The sequence below is a fragment of the Pinus tabuliformis genome, chromosome J, assembly GCF_031772625.1.
Source record: "Pinus tabuliformis cultivar Carrire ecotype Pingquan chromosome J, CPIR1, whole genome shotgun sequence".
Classification (NCBI taxonomy): Eukaryota; Viridiplantae; Streptophyta; class Pinopsida; order Pinales; family Pinaceae; genus Pinus; species Pinus tabuliformis.
Window position 1 is genome coordinate 1,000,363,639 of NC_142295.1, and position 24,598 is coordinate 1,000,388,236.

Here is a 24,598-nt window from a genome sequence, read left to right on the forward strand (position 1 = left end):
ATAACTTGAGGAGGTTTCTACATCCATGTGTTTTCTACTTTAGGAGGTTTCTTTTCTTCCTCTAAGAGGCGCTCTAGGGAGTATTATGTTTTATATTTTTTGGGAATTTTTGTTACAGTATGGAGCTATCGTTCGATGCCATTATTCGAAATACTGATATTCCTTAAAAATATTTATGTTATATGATTTATTATATGATTTATTTTTAAAAAGATTACTAAATATTATTTTTTAATGATCAGACTCATGTAGTTGTTGGAAGAATCACCGCATCTCTATAGAATCCGTAATTTCCACCCTGGGGATCCTAGTTACTGGCTTGTAATGTTTACCAATACCTGCGGGTTTTGGTGTAACGGCAAACCTCCACATGGTATCAGAGCTTGGACCCAGGTTCGATTCCCCCAAGTTTCGTTTGAGGGGGGGTCAGGTTCGATTCCCCCAAGTTGCGTTTGAGGGGGGGTGTTGGAAGAATCACTGCACCTCTATAGAATCCGTAATTTCCACCCTGGGGATCCTAGTTACTGGCTTGTAATGTTTACCAATACCTGCGGGTTTTGGTGTAACGGCCAACCTCCACAGTGGTTTCCAATTGTAACGTTCATTAAACCCAATGAGGCACCACATGACAGTAAAGTTACATTGAAATAAAGATGCAAACAGATTTGGCACCGACACGTATAACATGCATGCATTGATTAATAACGCCTGAATTGAAATCTCAACCCTTTCTGTCTTCCATTGTTTCCGGATCTAGCTGAAAGCTTGCTTAATGGCGACAGCTCCTCCTTTAGTTCGCGAAACTTGCTTTGGACTTTGTTCTCATCTACGTGCAGAATTTATTGCCAAGATTTACGCCTGAATGCTTCGGAAACAATCTTCCTCATACCAGATTCTGTAAACTCTATCACGGAATACCAAAAGATGTCAAACCATCAGAGGAAACTTTCTTTTCTGCAACCAAAAGATGTCAAACCATCAAAGGAAACTTTCTTCTATGCAACTAGCTTTTACGCCGCTTGTCTCAGACGGGAAACTGCTTGATGCAGGAGCATCGGAACTCTTAATGAAAAAATTAGAGGAAGAAGACAAGTGGACAACGACATGGACAGCCAGGCCAACCTTGAGCAAGATTCGGTTAATGAACTAATTTTAGTTAAAAATCAGTTAAAAACTGAATGTATGGATAATAAGAACTGAGAGAAAGAGAGAAAAAAGAGAGGAAAAACCTGTGCCTACGAGAGAGGGCAAAAATGTAGTTGCCGGAGAAATCTGGATTAAGGCTGAGATGCCTTAAAATTGTAATCTGAGTTTGTACATAATAAAAAAAAGAGTGTTTTATGTGAACTTGTGTCTGTGTATGTTTTTTCACTGAATTAGTTGCCAGCGTTTTTGTTTTATTTTTCTGGAGCACGAGGTCGTCCCTGGTGTGGTCGAAAGCCTCAAGGTGATAACAAAGTTTTGTTCAGAGCGGATTGAAAAGTATGCTTTTGAGTATGCTTATCTCAACAATCGGAGGACGGTGACAGCAGTGCACAAGGGAAATATAATGAAGCTTGATGATGGACTTTTCTTGGAGTCTTGCCGTGAGGTTGCAAAGAACTGCCCTAGCATAAAGTATAATGAGATCATTGTTGATAACTGCTGTATGAAACTTGTTTTAAACCCTGAACAATTTGATGTTATGGTTACACCAAATCTGTATGGTAATTTGGTGGCAAATATGGCGGCTGGTATTGCAGGTGGCACTGGGGTTATGCCGGGAGGAAATGTTGGTGCTGACCATGCTGTTTTTGAACAAGGAGCCTCTGCTGGGAATGTTGGGAATGTAAGGTTGGTTGTCAAGAAGAAAACCAACCCAGTGGCATTATTATTATCTTCGGCAATGATGCTGCGGCGTTTGCAGTTTCCTTTCATTTGCAGGCCGGTTGGAACAAGCTGTTATGGGCGTCATCAAAGAAGGGAAATTCCACACAAAAGAAGGGAAATTCCACACAAAAGATCTTGGAGGGGATAGTGCTACTCAAGAGGTGGTAGATGCTGTTATTGAAAGTTGGAGCAATCGAAAAGGCTATGGAAATTGCGCCAAGAACGAGAACGAGGCCAGAGAGATGCCTTTCATTATGGTTGGAACAATGGAAAGTGTTGCGCAGTCATGTTAAGGAGAGAAGTTTCAGATGGGTTTCGTGGACCCATAACCCACAAGTCCCAAGGTCAGATTTGTAAAAAATATTGAAAACGAAGAGACCCGAGAATTCATTTTCATCACGTGGTATTAGAGCGGGAAAAAATTTCCTGCGGAGAGGAGTTTTTTTTGTATGTGAAGAAAGAAGAGGTACAAAGAAAGAAGAGATTGCAGCAAACCTGGAGCAGAAGCGCTCAATTGGTTCGAGAGGAGAGAACCGCGGAGATTCCGAGAGGACTAAGCTCAGTGGAGAATCTTGGTAGAGCATCTGGTAGCAGGGAGGACTTGCTATTGCAGAGGTTTGGTTGCAGTTCACAGAAAAGCATATGACCAGGAGGTCATAATTTTGTACCTCGGGAGCATATGACCAGGAGGTCATCCAGGAGGTCATAATTTTTGTACCTCGGGAGTCTGATGCAGGAGCATCGGAACTCTCAATGAAAAAATTAGAGGAAGAAGACAAGTGGACAAGGACATGGACAGCCAGGCCAACCTTGAGCAAGATTTGGTTAATGAACTAATTTTAGCTAAAAATCAGTTAAAAACTGAATGTATGGATAATAAGAACTGAGAGAAAGAGAGAAAAAAAGAGAGGAAAAACTTGTGTCTACTAGAGAGGGCAAAAATGTAGTTGCCGACGAAATCTAGATTAAGGCTGAGATGCCTTAAAATTGTAATCTGAGTTTGTACATAATAAAAGAAAGAGTGTTTTATGTGAACTTGTGTCTGTGTATGTTTTTTCACTGAATTAGTTGCCAGCGTTTTTGTTTTATTTTTCTGGAGCACGAGGTCGTCCCTGGTGTGGTCGAAAGCCTCAAGGTGATAACAAAGTTTTGTTCAGAGCGGATTGCAAAGTATGCTTTTGAGTATGCTTATCTCAACAATCAGAGGACGGTGACAGCAGTGCACAAGGCAAATATAATGAAGCTTGCTGATGGACTTTTCTTGGAGTCTTGCCGTGAGGTTGCAAAGAACTGCCCTGGCATAAAGTATAATGAGATCATTGTTGATAACTGTTGTATGCAACTTGTTTCAAAGCCTGAACAATTTGATGTTATGGTTACACCAAATCTGTATGGTAATTTGGTGGCAAATACGGCGGCTGGTATTGCAGGTGGCACTGGGGTTATGCCGGGAGGAAATGTTGGTGCTGACCATGCTATTTTTGAACAAGGAGCCTCTGCTGGGAATGTTGGGAATGTAAGGTTGGTTGTCAAGAAGAAAACCAACCCAGTGGCATTATTATTATCTTCGGCAATGATGCTGCGGCGTTTGCAGTTTCCTTTCATTTGCAGACCGGTTGGAACAAGCTGTTATGGGCGTCATCAAAGAAGGGAAATTCCGCACAAAAGATCTTGGAGGGGATAGTACTACTCAAGAGGTGGTAGATGCTGTTATTGAAAAGTTGGAGCAATCGAAAAGGCTGTGGAAATTGCGCCAAGAACGAGAACGAGGCCAGAGAGATGCCTTTCATTGTGGTTGGAACAATGGAAAGTGCTGCGCAGTCATGTTAAGGAGAGAAGTTTCAGATGGGTTTCGTGGATCCATAACCCACAGGTGCCAAGGTCAGATTTGTAAAAAATATTGAAAACGAAGAGACCCGAGAATTCATTTTCATCACTGCTTCTTGCTTGTTTCAGATAGAACATGAAATCTCCTTAGCGAAAATGGATGGAAGCATCGTTGTACACTGTCATGAAAACGCTTCTTGGTTGTTTCAGAAAGACTTAGGGAAAATGGATTGGTTGTTTCAGAAAGACTTAGGGAAAATGGATGGAAGCATCATTGTACACTGGCATAAATTCAAAGAAATAAACTTTCTCGATAAATAAAGTGGAGGCTTCTTAAATGTAAAAGGAGGATATTTACCAAAAGGGCACACTGGCATTAATTCACATGCAGAGAAGTTCTCGATAAAAAAGTGGAAGCCATGCCGAGATATTGAAAAATTGTAACTGAATTCACTAGTTGAGATAGCTACGATGGTATAATAACCTACATAAGCACAATATTATTTTTCTCCATCCGAGGTGGAAACGCATAGTCATCCCTTTCGGGCCGGTACTTAATGTGGAGGAGAAGGAAACTAGCAAAGAGCCAACATCTAACTATCAAATCTGGTAAGGGAAAACAATCTAGAATTTTTAGCAAACCTATCATTTTTTCAATGTTTTTCATTTTCCTTTGATTCCAAATTTGAATCTTCAATTGTTTTAAGCCTAGAATCATAGAAATCTAAACAGGACTAAATTTTAACGAAAACATAGAGAAAGTTTGAAATGCTTCAATATTTTTGAAAACCAGAACAAGCAAACAGACAAATAATTCAAATTATATGTACATTCAAATTAATTGTTAGTGAAAACTCAATGCTATATACATACGAAGAATTTGTGTAACATAAGAGAACCTAACTTAAACGCATTAGAGTAACGTTCAGGAAATTTCTTTCAGAGTGCCTTAAAAGCAATACATAGTATCCAATTCCAGCTGGGTGAATAAAATGAAAAAGTAATAATGCTACTCGACCAGATAGCATAGTGTGTGAAGAAAAAAGGTCGACATTGATTTGAAGACGAAGTATACAACCAACGAGGAAATTGAAAATTGTATCAAGTTCATAATAAAGCAGCAAACTTGGAGAAGAGAAAAAAATTATTACATGAATGAAATAGATACGGAGGGTGAATATATGGTACTAAATTGAGTTAAGCTATCTCCCTAATGGATAGGGATACAGTAGTACCATGATACAATTATCCAGTAGTATAATGACAAAATTATATACACTCTGTTTTTATAGAATTGTTTAACATAAACTCCATTCATAGTACATAACTGAACAATAGTTATATTGTAGTATATAGAGTTATTGAAATTATCTATTTGATTGTTTATAAAACATGCTTTGCTCTGCTTTAACAATACATAATGTGCTTTGTACAATGTTAAAGTTCCTTCAATCTCTGTAATGTGATTGAGGAATTGCTAGGGTTTGTGGATTAATAGAGAATAAGCTAAAAATACTTGTAATGTTATATAAGATGAAGAATTTCTAACATAATAAATCACATTTGCATCAAGATTTAATGGCTTAAAACACCTGAGCAAGCGGAGAGAAAAGAGATAGAAATGGATCAAAGTTGCATTTACAAAAAGTATATATCGGGCAGTAGGAGTGGTTTTAACAAATAATATCTTAATTTAATTGCAAACAAAGTGAAGAAAGACAGGTGGAAAAAAATTGTTTACTTTACTTAGATCAAATAAAACGGTTTCAATAACATTTAAACTATAATAACTAAATATAAAGCGGTAAGATTCAGTGAACAGTTTCAATTTACAGATAAAGTTCTTCACTATTTTGCAGTGGCCCTAAATCATACTCTTTATGATAGATTTTTCAATCTAAAAATGCCATGCTTCACATTATGGTTCACGACAAAATTCAATTCATGAAAACTTACAGTATGCTGCATTTTTAGCATAATAGTTTTAGTCTGACCGACACTGACAGAAATTACCTCAGAAAGTGGAGAAAAATTCCCAGGTCTAGCAGCAAACTCCATTGAGAGCTTTGAGCTGGTAAATTTAACTGAAAAGACCATGTGGATAGTGGAGTACAAACATTTATCCCAGAAAAGGCATATATCCTCCCTCAGTCCTCAAACTCTGTATCGATGGATTTGTTCAGAAAAAAGGCGTAAGAGAGGAGGTAACGACCAGTGAATCCTACAGGAATTCATCTAGCGCTATGATAAAAGGCTCAAGCAGACGAATCTGCAACTAGCCTTTCATTCTCGGCTAATGTACACTTTCTCTACGAGGAATAGAACTATTATTTGGAAATGTTCGCTTATGTCGTATACCTTTACCAGCAATGGAAATCACTGAAGAAAAGACTTACCCCACCATAAAGGAGGAGTAAAAAGATGCCATTGACAAGAGAAAAAAGAAAAGGCTTCCCCCATCGTAAACTAGGAGTAAGAAGTTACCATTGAACATACCAAAAGCGAACAAACAACAAAGGCTGATGTATGCCTCGAAATCCATAACCTTGGTGGTGGTGGTCGACCTACGTCAGCAACAAAAAAAATTCAAATCCAATGTTCAAAAAGCAGACGGAACAACAGAGTGACCAATGGCCTTGAATTCCGCAACCTTGGTGGTGGCGGCATGCTTACCTCAGTATGAATTAAGTTAAAAATAATGGAGAAATGGTTATATGGTTGTAACGCATCTCCTTAGTTTAGGATCAGTTCCTAGAGTTTAGGAGGTTGTTCACAACTACCTAATTTTCAGTGATGTATTTAATATTGTAATATTCATTTGATGTAATGTAGAGTGAACGAGAGAGAGAGTCTCCTCTTTGTTTGAGTGCAGTCTCCCAGGTGTTGTACACACCTGTGAGCTGCAACTCCTTCATTTAATTCAAAGTTTGATTTTTATCTTGGTATCAGAGCTTAGCGTAGAGATAGCCTCAAATTTTTTTTAGGGATGTATCATTAGTTACATATCTGTAGTGGTAGGAGAGCATGTAAATGTATCTGTGTGATCAGGTGGAACTACAGTAACACCTGGAGCAAAGGGTCTCAGATGACTGATCATCTTTGAGCCGAAGAAAGGGTTGGAGCAGTTGGCGCGGATTTTTTGCAGACAGTCGTGCCAATAGAATAGAACAAGCGACTGGCACGATATTTTAGAGAATAGACGCGCCCCTTGGCGCGGATTTGAGTCTCATAAGAGTGCCAGGTAAAAAGTAACTGAATTGGTGCAGATCCATGGCTGTTAATCGCGCCAATTTCCGTGCACATCGTGAATTTTTCTTTTCCGTAATTGGCGCAGATTTCTGGCTATTCAGAGCGCCAAAGAGCCAACCTCTTTCTCTCTGAAATCTGCAATTTTTTGTTGCAGATCGGAGTTGCCCGGTCGTGGCACGTGGAGATTTCTGCTCAGTGGCAGCAGATTTGATTTGCCCGGTGGTGGCGAATTGAGGTTCCTTGATCTGCTCGGAGGTAGCAGATCGGACCTGCCCGGTGGTGGCGAATTAGGGTTCCGTGATCCGCTCGGAGGTAGCAGATCGGACCTGCCCGGTGGTGGCGAATCAAAGCTCTGTGATCTGCTTGGTGGAAGCAGATTGGTTTATTTCCCGGTGGTGGCGCAGTGCAGCTCCTTGATCTGTTAGGTGGAAGCAGATCGCCTTTGCCCAGTGGTGGCATGTTGGAGCTTGTTTGATGATCTGTTCGGTGGTAGCAGAACAGTTTTGCCGGGTGGTGGCACAGTGAAGTCCCTGATCTGTTCGGTGGCAGCAGATCGAACTTGCCCGGTGGTGGCACAGTGAAGTTCCTGATCTGTTCGGTGGTAGCAGATCGGACTTGCTTGGTGGTGGCCGATTAGAGTGTTCAGTTGGGCGAAAATGAACAACAGTATAGAATCATACCTCCACAAGTCTGGCAAACTCGATGGAACAAATTTCTTCAACTGGAAATTCAAAATGCAAACTTTGCTGGAGAGCGTAAATTCATGGTCGATCGTTGAGGGAAATGAGCAGAGATCTGGAACAGCGACCTAAGAACAAGATTGGGATAAAAGAGAAACGAAAGAAAAAGTTATACTGAAGATGTCCGTTAAGGACAATATTATCCCACATATCAGAGATTCCAAGTCGGCCGCTGATATATGGACAATGCTTAAGAACCTGTACGAGACTCAGGATACAAATCGTGTTCTGGCACTCAAGGGAAAGCTGTTTGCATTGAAGATGGACGAGAATGAGTTCGTTGTTGGATTCTTGGCCAGAGTCAAGGACCTGAGTGAAAAACTGGGAGCTATTGGAGAAAAGGTGTTCAACTCAGATCTAGTCACACTCACATTGAACAGAATGACTGATGAATATCAGACATTTATCTCAGGGCTATCAGTGAGGGAGAAAGCCTCTTCATTTGATGAGCTGACAGCGATTCTGCTCTAGGAGGAGGAGCGACGACAGAATCTGAAAACTCAAAGCAATGACCTTGCTCTAATGGCGAAGAGGCGACAGTACAAAGGAAAGCAGCACCAGCACCAACATTAGCACCAACAACCGCAGCAGCAACAGTAGAAGGGATCCAACTCTTTTCAAAAGAGATCATTCAGAGGTATGACCGATAATTATGTTAAGAGATGTTTTTATTGTGGGAAACCTGGTCATCGGATTAAAGAATGCTATAAGAGGCAGGCAGATGAAAGAAGAGGCAAACAGAGGAAACATCAGGGCTGTTTTGCTGGAGAGGAGGAGGACCACAGCGATGATCTTCGACTATTCACAGTCGATTGTGCTCTTTCAGCATCAAAGGGAGATGAGGACGAGATATGGTATGTCGACTCTGGCGCATCCTCACATATGACCAGTAAGGAGGATTGTTTGAATTTCTTGAAGAATCTGCATGTGGATCAAAAATTTATCTAGGAGATGACAGTGGGTATGAGATCAAAGGATATGGAGATATTCCTGTGAAGCTACCTAGTGGCGACATTAAACATCCTAAAAATGTATTATATGCTCCAGGAATTAAGAAAAACTTGATCTCTGTCTCAATGATTACAGACCAGGACATGCAGGTGCAATTCTTTAAGAATGGTTGTGTCATTAAGGATAGCCAGATGGAAACAGTTGCAACAGGAGTGCGCGTGGGAAATTTGTATAGATTGGATGCAAAGAGTATGCCACGACAAGCAATGGTTGCAGCTGGATCAACAGTCAAAAATCTCTGGGATCAGAGATTTGGACATCTCGATTTGCAAGACCTCATCTTACTTAAGAAGAAAGGTATGGTCGATGCACTCCCTGTTTTTCATAATGTCAAGCTGGAATGTGATGGATGTGCATTAGGGAAAATGCATAGAAAAGAGTTCCCTTTGCATGTCAACAGAAAGGAAAGAGACATCCTAGAACTAGTGCATACAGATATTTGTGGACCTATGCAAACTAGGTCCCTAGGAGGTGCATATTATTTTCTGTTGTTTACAGATGACTGCACTAGGTTTTCATGGGTGTATTTTTTAAGTAAAAAGAGTCAAGCCTTTCAGTACTTTAAAGAGTTTAAATCTATGATAGAGAACCAAATAGGAAAAAGGATAAAGATTCTCCGCTCAGACCAAGGGGGAGAATACAGGCTAGGAGAGTTCATGAATTTCTGCAAGCAGCATGGGATTATGCTACAATTCACAGTGCCACACACTCCACAGCAGAATGGAGTAGCAAAACGCAAGAACAAAACTCTTGTGGAGTGCCCGAGAAGTATGCTTCAAGGTAAAGGTCTATCGAATGGTCTTTGGGCAGAAGCCATTAATACTGCTGTTTATTTAAAGAATAGGAGTCCTACTAAATGTCCAGGCTTCAAAACCCCCTTAGAAGCATTGTTTGGACTCAAACCAGCAATTAGTCATCTAAGAATAATTGGATCAAAAGCTTATGCTCATATACCAAAAGCAGATAGAAAGAAGTTAGACCCCAAAGCCTTGAAATGTATATTTGTAGGATATGGCACAGAGTATAAGGCATACAAGTTATATAATGCTATGACTCATAAAGTTTTTGCAAGCAGAGATGTTATTTTTCATCAACAGACTGAAGATGGAAAGGAAGACTCTAACAGTGATAGCCACATTCCATTACTGATAAAGATAAAGACTGACGAAGATGAGGAGCAGGAGCAGGAGCAGGAGCAGAAACAGGAAGAAGTAGCAGGAGATAGTGTAATAAGTGATGATGTAGGCCCAGAAAGTGCTGAAATAGGTAGAGTTGAGGTAAGTCCTCTACCTAGAAGATCAGGTAGGAAGACTAGACTACCTGAATGATTGAAAGGCTATGCTTTAATGTCCAAAATTTTAAACATTGTAGAACCTTCAAACTATGAAGAAGCAAGTAAATCAGATGAATGGAGGGCTGCAATGCATGAGGAAATTGAATCAATATATAGAAATCGTACTTGGGATTTAGTTGAGTTGCCTGAAGGAAAAACCCCTATAGGATGCAAGTGGTTGTATAAACCTCAGATAAATGCAGATGGGAGTGTAGAAAAATTCAAAGCTAGACTGGTAGCAAAGGGTTACTCACAACAAGAAGGAATATATTTCAATGACACCTTTGGCCCTGTAGCTAAATTAAATACAAATAGAATGCTAATTTCTTTAGCAACAAAACATAAATGGAAGCTACACCAGCTAGATGTTAAGTCTACATTTCTGAATGGAGAATTAAAGGAAGAAATTTATTTAGTACAGCCTCCTGGTTTTGTGAAAAAGGGGCAGGAGCATTTAGTGTGTAAATTGCATAAGGCACTTTATGGTTTGAAACAAGCACCCAGGTCATGGTATGAGAAAATTGATTCATTTTTTATACAGCATGGCTTTCATAGGAGCCTCAACGACCCAAACCTGTATACCAAGATAAATAAATAGAGGCAAATCGTTTTGATTTCTTTGTATATGGATGACATGATCATAACAGGAAATGCAAATAATTTGATCAAAGAAATCAAGCAGCAAATGTCACAGGGATTTGAAATGAAATACCTTGGAGATCTTCATTATTTCCTAGGTTTGGGGGTATGGAAAGATTCTGGTCAAACTTTTCTAACTCAAGGAAAGTATGCCAAAACCCTGTTGGAAAGATTCAGAATGGAACAGTGCAAAACAGCAGCAACACCATTGCAGCAGAATCTCAAGTTAAGCAGTGATGATGGCACAAAACAGGTGGATGCCACTTTGTATAGACAGCTAGTGGGAAGTTTGATATATCTCACGACAACTAGACCTGATCTGGCATATTTTGTTAGCGTGTTGAGCTAGTTTATGTCCAAACCACTTGAAAGTCACTAGATTGCAGCAAAATGTGTGTTGAGGTACCTTAGTGGTACTTGTAATTATGGTATTTTATACACTGACATTTCTGATGTTACTTTAGCAGGTTATTCAGATTCTGATTGGGCAGGTGACCTGGATGATCGTAGATCCATCACAGGTTACACATTTAGTATTGGATTCGGGGTTATTTCGTGGAGTAGCAAAAAGCAAAGTACTGTAGCATTATCATCATGTGAAGCTGAGTACCGGGCGTTGTGTTCAGCCACATGCGAAGCCATATGGTTGAGGAGATTGCTTAGCGATGCAGGGGAAGGACAGAAAGAAGCAACTAGCATCAAAACTGACAACCAGAGCACAATAAAGCTTGCATACAATCTAGTTTTCCATAAAAATACTAAACATATTGACACTCAGTTTCATTTTGTTCGAGAAAAGATACAGTCAAAAGAAATATGTGTGGAGTATTGTAACACTTGTGATAATTTAGCTGATATTTTTACTAAGCCTCTAGGGCGAGTAAAGTTTGAATTATTTAGAGGGATGTTAGGAGTGCAGAATAACCCTTTCTCCATTAAGGGGGGTAGTTAAAAATAATGGAGAAATGGTTATATGGTTTTAACGCATCTCCTTACTTTAGGATCAGTTCCTAGAGTTTAGGAGGTTGTTCACAACTACCTAATTTTCAGTGATGTATTTAATCTTGTAATATTCATTTGATGTAATGTAGAGTGAACGAGAGAAAAAGTCTCCTCTTTGTTTGAGTGCAGTCTCCCAGGTGTTGTACACACCTGTGAGCTGCAACTCCTTCATTTAATTCAAAGTTTTATTTTTATCTAATTATTTTTTCAAAACTAACGTTCAACTCTGTAATGCCAAAAAATATAGCAGTACCGTAAAAAAAAATGGTCAATCACGGTCACTATATATCACTGCCCTAATGGCAATGACATAATAATACATACATTAAGTAATTTTCAATCAAAAAAATGTCTTCCAGATTTGTTTTAACCACATTTACTGATGGGACCAGCGCGCAATTCCACACTATAATGTTTAACAATAATACAATAGTGCACTAATCAACAATGAAATGATTAGTAAATGATTTCGATCTTAATACTTGTGATTAGGTGTTAATCATAGGATGGTTTTGGATTTTTGTTGGATGGCATTTATGTTGGACTTTAATTATGCTGTGTTGGTGGTACTTGCCTATGTTTCCCACTCTTGGTTTACGCCAAAACCCTGCACTCTATGTCATTTCTTCATTTTGCTCCTGAATTTTCGCTACGCTGAGGGTTTGGACTGGTACTGAGAGTTTGTGCTGCGAATGTATGGAGTTGAGCAACAGGCCCTGCGTGCACCCAGCTATGGGTTATGTTGTTTGTTGGTTTGACACCTCCGTTTGTTCTGGTGATTTTGTTGCTCGGTTACTTGGGCACAATATGAGGGTTCTTCTCGTCTCTGCAAGAGAGTTGCTGCTATCTCTGTCTGCTCGGTTACTAAACTTGTCCCTGCTCCCCTGTTTTCATTTCATTGTAGTTCTTCTGGTTATTAAATTTGGTTAATGGGTTGCCCGTGTTGCATTCTACAGGTCACAGTCGCGGTGGCCTCCTCCTCAGCTTCGCAACTCTGTTCAGGTAAGTTGTTTCTCCATGATTCATTTTCCTTCTTTGTTTTCCTCCGGTTCTAATGAGGACTGCTCCTTGGTCTCAGGGTGTCACTATGGGTTGTGGCTTAGTGGGGTTTCATTCTTCCCATGCGACTAATCTCCAGGTAAAACAATTTGTTTATTGTGCATTCAATTTCTCACTTCTCAGTTCACTTCTTGTCTTTTACTCGGTTGGCATTTGGCTAACAATGCTCCTTTGGCTGGCTTGTGCAGGTGGGAGTCCGTTCACCGGCGTGGTCAATGTAACTACTACAGGCCTTGCTCCGGTAGGCTCGTTCTCTGCTACTGTTGTCAATTTGTTTTAGTGTTAGGTGGTCTCTGTCAGTTCACTGGGTAGAGTCCCAGTTCTCGTCCACTCGGGTTTCTCTGTTGTCGCTATGCAACCTGGTTCAGTCTTGTACAAAACCCTCGTTTGTATTCTGGTAGTTTTGTAACTTTAAACCACCTTTTGGACGGTGGCCGACCAAACCCTCACGCGTAGGGTTCTACTGGCTAGTATTGTTCTTTTCGCTGTTTGAATGGGTATCCCTAGACTGTTATATGTATACAAATATTTTTTGTTGGAAATGAAAAGAATTAACAGGGAATTTGGTTATATTTCATTTACCTCTGTCCTGGGATTGTTGCTCAATGTTTGCATTCTCATTCTTTTCGAACTGCTCGTAATGTAATGGGTTTATATTCATGGAACTCCATTTGTTTGCTACCAGTCTTCGTACTGGGAATACTCGTCTAATTTCTCAGTCTGCTTCTGTTCTTTAGGAAAGGAAATAAAAGAAATGGGTAGGAACGCACAATATTTGCTTAGTTTTTCTTACTCAATGATTAAGGGAAAAGTAAATGAATATTACAACAAACTGTTACAGATGGACTCAAATGTTTCGGATGAAAGAAATTATTCTCTGTATTGTATTTCTCTTCTCATGTGCTGAACCCCTCCATGATTGTATTACATTGATTTTTATATTGTGCTTGAACAGTTAATCAAACTGTTCTCGGTTACCATACAGTTACCCTTTGTAGTTACATAGTCGATAATCTTGTTGGGTTTTCTTGTATTGTAGGAGTTACAAAAGTACTGTAGGAGTTACAATATTATACTTTTTGTTTATGAACAGACATCTGTAAGGTGGACTAAGAAAATGACAAAACAATGTAACTGTTATGACACTACCCTAACTGTACTGTTCCTAATATTTCTTAACTAATAATAATAAAACAAACTAATTCCTAGACACTGTTTTATTCATTAAACATAAATGAAATTAAAAGTCTTTGAACCTGTCCTTCTTGGCTGAGACCAACACCTGGTCATGATGCCCTTAGCTGGATGCTCTTGCATCAGGCTCCCGGGGTAAGAAAAATTCATGACTTCGGTCCATGAGCTTCTCGACTGAATAACCCGCCTGCTCTATCTGTTTAGCATTAAGCCACGAACTGTCCTCAATAGGACGGTTCTTCCACTTGACCAGATATTGCAGATACTCTATCCGCCGAGTTTGCTTGGCCACCTGAGTGTCGAGGATCCTCTCAATCCCGAGGGGCTGAGCGTAAGGCATTTGTCTCATCCAAGACTCACTTCCTTCCTTTGTGTCCCATGTAGGCCGTGCAATACTGTCTTCCTCTAGATCAGCAGTGTATGGAAATAGGTCTGCCACATTAAAGATGGGTGAGATGCCTATTCCTGGTGGTAGTTGTAGTTCATAAGCATTGGCTGAAAATTTCCATAGAATTTTGCAAGGGCCTATTTTTTTGTACTTCAGCTTGTTATATGCACCTTATGGAAAATGCTCCTTGCATAGATGCGCGAGGACTTCATCCCCCACATTAAACTACACTTCTGTCTGTTTCAAATTTTCTCGCTACTTATATTTTTTACTGTTGTCCTGCAACTTTATTTTCACCTGCTCATGTAAATCATTCATTGCTTTAGTGAAATCTTCCCCATCAGCACTCCATCTTTCCTGTTGTCCTAGATCTCGTAGTTCATGCACTCCGTGAGGATGCATGCCATACAAGATCTAAAAAGGACTGTAACCCGTGCTGCGATTGGGCGAGTCGTTATAAGCGAACTCTGCCTGGGCAAGTACTCGATCCCACATTCACGAATTTTCACTGATCAAACTTCGTAGTAGGTTCCCCAGACTCCTGTTTACCACCTCTATTTGCCTGTCGGTCTGCGGGTGATAAGCAGAGCTGAAACTCAACTGCGTGTCCATCTTCTTCTATAAGGTGCACTAGAAGTGCCCTGTAAATTTCACATCCCTGTCAGAGAGAATGGACTTAGGTAGACCATGTAGCCTGATGATCTCCGTAAAGAACAAGTGGGCCACGTGAGTGGCATCGCTGGTTTTTCTGCAAGGGATGAAATGCGCCATATTTGAGAATCGTTCTACTACTACCATCACCAAATCATAACCCCGATGCATCCTTAGTAGACCCAAGATGAAGTTTAAGCTGACTAAGTCACACGGTCTACTTGGAATGGGCAATGGCGTGTAGAGTCCCGTATTTTGATTGTGTCCTTTTGCCAACTGACACACTTTACACCTTGTCACAAATCTCTGCACATTCCTTCGCATTTTTGGCAAATAATAAAAATGGTTGAGCTGCTCTACTGTTTTGTCTATGTCGAAATGTCTAGCTAGACCTCCACTGTGCTTCTCCCGAATGATATTCTCTCTCATTGAGAAATCAGGAATGCATAATTTTCCCCATCTAAAAAATAACTTCTCCTACAAATTATAGTCCAACCACAGACTATTATTTCTCAGCAAAGGGTTCTGACAACCTTCATAAGCCTCTTTGAAATCCGTGTTGGTCTGATACAAGTCTTTCAAATGCTCAAAGCCCAACACTTGTATTGTACTCTCCTACAAGAGTAAGGCTCTTCTGCTCAACGCATCCGCCACCTTGTTGGCCTGCCCTCTAATGTGGTCCAACACAAAGGTGAAACTCTACAAATATTCCACCCACTTAGCATGCTTGTGATTCAGCTTGTGCTATTGCATCACATATTGCAGTGCAGAATTATCCGAGAATAAACAAACTCATTTCCCAGCAGATAGTGTCTCCAATGCTTCAGTGCTTAGACGACAACATAGAATTCCTTGTCATAGGATGAATACTTCCACCTATTTTCATTCAACTTCTCGCTGAAAAATGCAACAGGTTTGTCTTCTTAGCTAAGCACAACTCCAATGGTCATACCGCTTGCATCACAGCGAACCTGAAAAAGCTTTTTAAAATCTGGCAATCTCAGGATCGGCCTTTCTATGATCTTCTTCCTCAATAGCTGAAAACTTATTTCTGCTGCCTCAGTCCAACGAGAAGGCTGACTTGACTTCTTTATAGTGTCCAACATAGGTGCACAGATTTCACTGAAATTTCTTATAAATTTTCAGTAAAAACTTGCCAGCCCATGAAAACTACATACCTCAAATAGACTTTTTGGGGATGGCGAGTTGACAATTGCTGCAATCTTCTATGGGTCCATCTTCAACTCGTTTTCGGCGATCACGAAACCTAGATAAACCAATTATCTTTGCGGAAATGTGCATTTTTTCAGATTTATCAGCAGCGTATTCTGCTGCAATTTTTCCAACAAACTTTGAACATGTCGAAAGTGTTCCTCCCTCATCTTGCTGAAAATTAATATATCATCCAGGTACACTATTACAAACTTTCCACTAAATTCTTTCGGCATTTCGTTCATCAGTCGCATAAAGGTACTGGGTGCATTACTCAGTCTGAATGGCATTACCAGCCACTCATACAATCCTTCATTGGTCTTGAAGGCTATCTTCCATTCATCCCCTTCCCTGATTCGAATATGATGATACCCACTCTTTAAATCAATTTTCGAGAAGTATGCTGCCCCACTCAAGCAGTCCATCATGTCGTCCATCCGTGGCAGTGGAAATCTGTACATGATGGTCATTTTGTTGATGGCCCTTGAATCTGTGCACATTCGCCATTCTCCTCCTTTCTTGGGAGCGAGAACTGTTGGAACTACATAGGGGCTCAAACTCTCCCTTATCATCCCTTTATCTAGCAATTCCTGCACCTGTTTTCTGATCTCCTCATTGTCTTTAGGGCTCATCTGATATGTTGCCTTATTCGGTAGACTTGCTCTGACTATAAAGTCAATATGATGGCTGATACTTCTCTTGGGAGGGAATTTATCTGGTAAGTCATCCACCACTATATCGCTGAATTCCTGCAGCATCTGCTGAATTTCGGCAAGCAAATCTAACACCTCTGTGTGTAGGAGTACCGTCTTCTCTCTTCTTACAACAACATAGCTTACTTCACTGTCTTCAATTTGCTTCAAAAACTATTTTCCACCCATTAGTAACACTCTCGTCCCGCTTGTTTCACTGTCTCTTCTTCCTTGATTGGCACAAGAGTGTGCTTGATCCCATCTTTGACAAACTTATAACAGTTTGTCTTCCCGTAATGTACTACCTTCCTATCATACTGCCACGGCCTGCCTAGCAGTATATGACATAAATCCATCGGAAATATATCACAAATAACCTTATCCTTATATCTGGAAATACGGAACTCAACTTCACATTTCTCATCCACAAACAGATGATGGCCTTTTTGCAGCCATGATACCTTGTAAGGAGTGGGGTGCTTCAATTGCTTCAACCCAAACTTCTATACCATTTCTGTGGCAACTAGATTATCTGTGCTCCCACTATCGATAATCAACTTATATCATTTCCTGTCTGACTTACAAACTGTCCAGAACAATGCTTTCCTTTGAGTTTGTTTAGCTGTTTCTTTGGCTGGTTTCAGCAACACTTTGTTCAAAACTAAGGCTTCCCCCCTTTTCGGCACATTTTCTGCTTCTTGGGGAGGTGCCTCCACTTCCTCAGGCTGTGTGACATATGCACCTCTCTGTCCAGCTTGTTCCGCTTTAGAACACTCAAAAGATCTATACCCCCACTTGTGGCACCTGTAGCACTGATAGTTAGCTCCTCTGCCTCAGCGAATTCCTCTTCCTCATTGATATGGCTTGCCACCTCTATTGCTGTCACCTTTTTCTATTGTCCCAGAAGTTTTGGAACCGTTGCCTTCTTTGCTATTGCTAGTAGTTCGCTGTCTGACAGTTCCCCATCCTCTCCTAGCATTTTGTTTTCTAGTGATCTTCTCCTCTGCCTTCATAGCACTTTGGTATGCTTCTATGTTTTTCAGGGACAGAATGCTGATTTCATCTAATATTTCTAATCTCAAACCATTTACATACCTTGCTATTTTCTCTGGGGTGTCTTCTGTATAACCAGCTCTTAAAGTTACCTGGTAGAATTCTTAGTGTACTCTCTTACTGGTATCCCTTTCTATTTTAAATTCTACACCTGTCGATGCAGTGCAATCTGGTAATCCTTGGGCAGAAATCTGCCTTTCAGCTTGGCCACCATCCTTGACCATTTTTTTATTGGCAACTTGTTCATCCACCTTCTCTCTGTTTGGACACTATCCTACCACAGGGCTACATGTCCCTTCAGCTTTGTTGCAACGAACTTAACTCTCCGGTCTTCACTAACCTCTTCACACTCAAAATATTTATCTAGTTCGTTGATCTAGTCCAACAGAACTTTTGTAGACAAGCTGCCGTCATAATTTGGGATTTCTGGTTTAGGCTTGCTACTCGCTAATAGGACCGACCTCAACAATCTCATTTCCAACCCTTCTTCATCTAATCCATTTGCTGTCACTACAGCTTCTTCGTCGCTGTCATCTCCTACCTCTGGATCCCTTCTCCTTCCTACTTCAACTGCCTCTAAACGGGTAGTAAGGATCCTGATTTCCTCCCGCAAACCTTCATCTGTTTCTCTCTGAGTACCCCTTCCACGTCCTCATCTTCCAACTTCCATCTCTCAAAAAAAACTCTAAATCGTGCTCTGATACCACTATGATGGGACCAGCCCACAATTCCACACTATAATGTTTAACAATAATACAATAGTGCACTAATCAACAATTAAATGATTAGTAAATGATTTGGATCTTAATACTTGTGATTAGGTGTTAATCATAGGATGGTTTTGGATTTTCGTTGGATGGCATTTATGTCGGACTTTAATTATGCTTTGTTGGTGGTACTTGCCTCGGTTACTGTTTCCCACTCTTGGTTTACGCCAAAACCCTGCATTCTATGTCATTTCTTCATTTTGCTCCTGTATTTTCGCTGCGCTGAGGGTTTGGGCTAGTCATGAGGGTTTGTGCTGCGAATGTATGGAGTTGAGCAACAGGCCCTACATGCGCCCAACTATGGGTTATGCTATTTGTTGGTTTGACACGTCCATTTGTTCGGGTGATTTCGTTGCTCGGTTAGTTGGGCACAATATGAGGGTTCTTCTCGTCTCTACAAGAGAGTTGTTGCTGTCTCTGTTTGCTCAGTTACTAAACTTGTCCCTACTCCCCTGTTTTCATTTCATTGTAGTTCTTCTGGTTATTAAATTTGGTTAATGGGTTTCCCGTGTTGTGTTCTACAGGTCACAGTCGCGGTGGCCTCATCCTCAGCTTCGTAGCTCTATTCCAGTAAGTTGTTTCTCCATGATTCTTTTTCCTTCTTCGTTTTCCTCTAGTTCTAACAAGGACTGCTCCTTGGTCTCAGGGTGTCACTGTGGGCTGTGGCTTAGTGGGGTTTCATTCTTCCCACGCGACTAATCTCTAGGTAAAACAATTTGTTTATTGTGCATTCAGTTTCACACTTCTAAGTTTGCTTCTTGTCTTTTACTTGGTTGGCATTTGGCTAACAACGATCCTCTGGCTGGCTTGTGCAGGTGGGAGTCCGTTCACCGACGTGTTCAATGTAACTGCTACAGGCCTTGCTCCAGTAGGCTCGTTCTCTACTACTATTGTCAATTTGTTTTAGTGTTAGGTGGTCTCTGTCAGTTCATTGGGCAGAGTCGCATTTCTCGTCCACTCAGGTTTCTCTGTTGTCGCTATGCGACCTGGTTCAGTCTTGTACAAAATCCTCATTTGTATTCTGGCAGTTTTGTAACTTTAAACCACCTTTTGGATGGTGGCCGACCAAACCCTCACCCTTAGGGTTCTGCTGGTTCGTATTGTTCTTTCCACCGTTTGAATGGGTATCCCTGGACTGTTATATGTATACAAATATTTTTGTTGGCAATGAAAAGAATTAACAGGGAATTTGGTTATATTTCGTTTACCTCTGTCCTGGGATTGTTTCTTAGTGTTTGCATTCTCATTCTTTTTGAACTTCTCATAATGGAATGGATTTCTGTTCGTGGAACTCCGTTTGTTTGCTGCCAGTCTTCGTACTGGGAATACTCGTCTAATTTCTCGGTCCACCTTCTGTTCTTTAGGAAAGAAAATAAATGAAATGGGTAGGAACGCATAGTATTTGCTTAGTTTTGCTTACTCAATGATTAAGGGAAAAGTAAATGAATATTACAACGAACTGTTACAGATAGACTCAAATGTTTCAGATGAAAGAAATTATTCTCTGTATTGTATTTCTCTTCTCATGTGTTGAACCCCTCCATGATTGTATTACATTGATTTTTATATTGTGCTTGAACAGTTAATCAAATTGTTCTCGGTTACCATACAGTTACCCATTGTAGTTACATAGTCGATAATCTTGTTGGGTTTTCTTGTATTGTAGGAGTTACAAAAGTATTGTAGGATTTACAATATTATACTTTTGTTTATGAACAGACATCTATAAGGTGGACTAAGAAAATGACAAAACAAATTAACTGTTACATGACACTACCCTAACTGTATTGTTCCTAATATTTGTTAACTAATAATAATAAAACAAACTAATTCCTAGACACTATTTTATTCATTAAACATAAATGAAATTAAAAGTCTTTGAACCTATCCTTCTTGGCTAAGACCAACACCCAGTCATGATGCCCTTAGTTGGATGCTCCTGCATCATTTACTAGCTTTCTAATTATTTCGTATAAATTAGATAAAAAAGAGGTCAATTCTAAAACCATCAAAACCTTTGATTGAAGATACATAATATTATAGTTAATATCATATTTTATTTCTCCTACTTTTTATTATTATTACTTTGTTGATTCATCCTTATAAGACAATAAGTTTAAATTCTATTCATTTATTTTCAAAGAAAACATTTGCAATGTTTATTTTTCTATTTTATACCATAAATAAAAAATAGAAATTAGAAATTAGAACTAAAGAAAAATCTTAATTATTTTGATATTTATGACTGTAAATAAACAAAAGAAAATTAAAACAATAAAGACCAAAAAATTCTTAAAACAACAAAGACTTTGGTTAGAAGAACATTACATCTTGAGTGACCAAATAACATAACATTACATTTTCAGTGATCAAATAACATAAAATGAAAGAACAAAAATCATTGAACATTGATACTAATAAAAAATATGACCCCTCATGTATATGTAGAGATTTGTGAGAGATCTACTATTATCAAATTGTTTTTACCAAGTGAACTTCTTGATTCTAGATGCAGACAAAGGTGGTTTTTAATCCATTTCATATGCTTTTGCAAGATTCCACAAAAATAGTTGTAACTCATTTGAGATGATGTGGATTTTCTCCTTGGCTTCATTCATATCCAACAAACCTCATCCTAAGAGAATATCCATATGCCAATATGTATCAACTATATTAGAAATCTCAGTAATCACATCTAAATTATTCAAACATCCACATTCTCTAGCAATATCTTACTCAACAACAACAATTTCATATTGAATGAGTTATGGAGTTTGAGTCTCGTACAATTATGTGAAATATTCAACCGATTCTTGGACTCATGACCCTCCATGATTTTTATAGTATCTAGGTCATTTTTGTTTTGTGCTCAGTATCAAGTCATGGTTGAAAATGATGAGGGACGGCACCCAAAATATGAGGTATGAAAACTTTATAAATGTGAGAAGGGGAGAGAGGATTCATCAACCCAAGAAGCCATGAAAGGGGTGGCATAGATAGAGTAACCAACATGACAATAGAGTATAAGAAACTCAAGGGGAAAGATAGGTAAAATTGTAGGTTAGGAGAGGAAGAGAAGAGTAGTGGGAGAGAATTCCAAAGAGGTTCAATGGGAGCAGGATGGAAGGTGAACTCCAACCAAGGGTGCTAAGAAGAAAATGTGGAAAGAGAACCCAAAAATATTAGAGGTTGTACAAAGGAAAGGCACATGAACCATATAAGATAATAAAGGAAGGTTATTTTTCAAAATGATAAACCCTATAGTTAGAAATTTCCTCCAATTTTATGGATTCCATCAGAAGTGGAATGTCTAGGTAGTACAATAATTTTCAAAAATTTAATCCTCCTTCATTTGATAAAACATGAGCTTCATATACAAACTAACCACTTACGATGATGTGAAACTACCTCTTGGATGCATGATTATCATTCAAGGGATGATAGGAAGAGAAAGGGGCATGTTGTCCCTTTAGACCAGTAAATATCTCTATCATATCAAATTTGATTTTCCTAGGATCCATGCATTTAAATTTTTGTAAACTCAAGTTAATCCATCATCATGTTGAGTGAATGTTTCAAACAAACTCATGCAAGGTGTTCAAAGAAAATTGTAGTCATTAGGAAGGGTGCATTGACACATCTTTAACCATTATATCTTAGTGTGGCAACTGCCATGCACCCTCCTAGCTTCTACCCTTCATACACTCTTTCCTAGCATCTCCAACCTTATGTATTCCTCATCATTCGGTTTATATTGTAGTCTATGATTTTTATTTTAAATAATTACATATATCAACTCACTATATATTTTAATTTGTAAATTTTTTTTTATCATAACGTTATAATAGTTTTAATTTATAAATATTAATAAATGAATCACACCCAAACAAACAAAGTACAAAGCTCCAACTTAAAATATGTGTTCTAAAATTGAGATGCATTAAGTGATTTCAATAAAGTATTTCCAAAACTCATTTCACTTGATAATTTCCACCATCTAAGTGTTGAAATTAATTTTTAGTGTAAATTTATTACTATCATTTATTCAACAAGTAGTGGATCATTTTTCACTTTATTATCATTAAAAGAAATGATGCACCATTTTTTTAATATTATCATTAAAATCAATACAAATACTTCATTCTTCCTATGTTTTTGTATTATTATTGAAATCAATATAATTAGTTGATTTATATCATTTCCATTTTACTAATTTTAAAATAAATTTATTATATTATTGTGTTATATCATTCCTAAAACTATTAATACTTCCCAATTTTTCTAAAGAAATTTTTCTCTAAAATCATCACTAAAATCAATAGATCTTAATATTGTACTATATGATTATTGAAATAGACAAGAGAGCCACTGCCATGGCTGTAGTCCCTGTCGGGGTCTGCCACAACAACACAATACAAACGCTCTGTGCAACATGTCTTGAAACACACCTGATTAGTTCTTTGTGCGCTGGATTTGGGTCTCGTGAAAGCGTTGGACCTGGAACTAGAACTTGAACGTGAAGTATAGCTCCTTCAATCATTTGCCTTAAACGGATTGGGTTACTTGGTAATAGCAGACTTAAGTAGTAGTCCCTGCCGACCTGCAACACTTTTAATTTAAAATGAATCATTTTAAAATGAATCATTTATCTATAAAATGTTCCTAAAAATTGTATTTCAAACTAGAAAAAAATAATTTCACGACTTCAAATTTCACATAAGTACCATGCATAAAATAATGATACTTATATATATTAATTATCATTTCGATATGAGCAATAAACAAGTACACAAGAACATAATATTCTTTAACAAATGGCATTGTAAAGGCACAATAAACATTGAATACTAGAAAAAACTTATTTACAAAAGGCCCCGCGGCCCCGTCCACCCACCCCACCTGTTGTTTGGAGACGAATTCCTGCAACATCTTTCTCTTTCTTTCTCTGACTGAAATTCCAAATTCTTTGTTTTTCTTTTGGTTTCATTTACTTTAGCTTGCCCCACTATAGGATGTTGATTACAGCTATCCTGATCAATCTAACAAAGCTAAGGCCGAGTTTGTTACTGTTTTACGCCCATCATCTCCTGCCCTCTGATTCTTCTTTATAATTGCACATCAATAGCTCAAAGCATTCGACATTGCAAAAATGTTGATTCTTCTTTATAATTGCACGTCTTTTAAGGTTGTTATCCCATGATTATGGCTATCCAATTTGTCATTGCTTGGCTTAGTACGATTGAAACAAATGGAATAACAAAGGAACAGTGAAACTAAAGGTCTAACGAACAATGAATTTAAAGGTTTCACGATTAGATTTTCTAAATTACTGATTAGAAAAGATTAGGAGTTGAGATCAATTTCAACTTTCAGTCTCGTAGTATTACTAATTAATTAGAATCTCGCTATATAAGTTGAACATATTATTATATCTAGTTATGTGATGTGGCAATACAATATGAGTTTTGTATTGTACAAGTGCATTGATTGGTGCGTTTTTTATTTGATTAAGGCATATAAGTTGAACAAATGTATAATAATTATGGTTAATTAAGCCGGTCTAATTTTAATTATAGTTAATGCATTGAGTTAGTCCTTAGCACTTTAGGGGTTTCACTATAGCGAATTTTTCAGGTTTAGAATTAATGAACAACAATGACACGTTTTGACAATCATCATTATTCTTTTAAGCATGAGACACATCTTTGTGCCCAAAGACACATCGATCAAAAAAGGAAAGAGCCTCGAAAAAAAAAGAAAAACCCTTGACCATTTCTAAACAAATATTGGAACCCCCAGAGAAATATTAGAATATGCTATGATAATTGAATTCATGACTTTATATTCAGGTAATATGAAGATTGCAGCTATTGGGGCAATTCCCGGGTTATGCCAATTTCAAAAGCTAGAAC

General features: G+C 38.7%; 2 pseudogenes; both read left to right on the forward strand.

Annotated features, from left to right (window-relative positions):
* The first annotated feature begins 997 nt into the window (after positions 1-997).
* Positions 998-2,162, forward strand: LOC149230221 (isocitrate dehydrogenase [NAD] regulatory subunit 1, mitochondrial pseudogene; annotated as a pseudogene).
* Positions 2,163-2,660: 498 nt separating this feature from the next.
* LOC149230222 (isocitrate dehydrogenase [NAD] regulatory subunit 1, mitochondrial-like) lies at positions 2,661-7,757 on the forward strand (annotated as a pseudogene).
* The last annotated feature ends 16,841 nt before the right edge of the window (positions 7,758-24,598 follow it).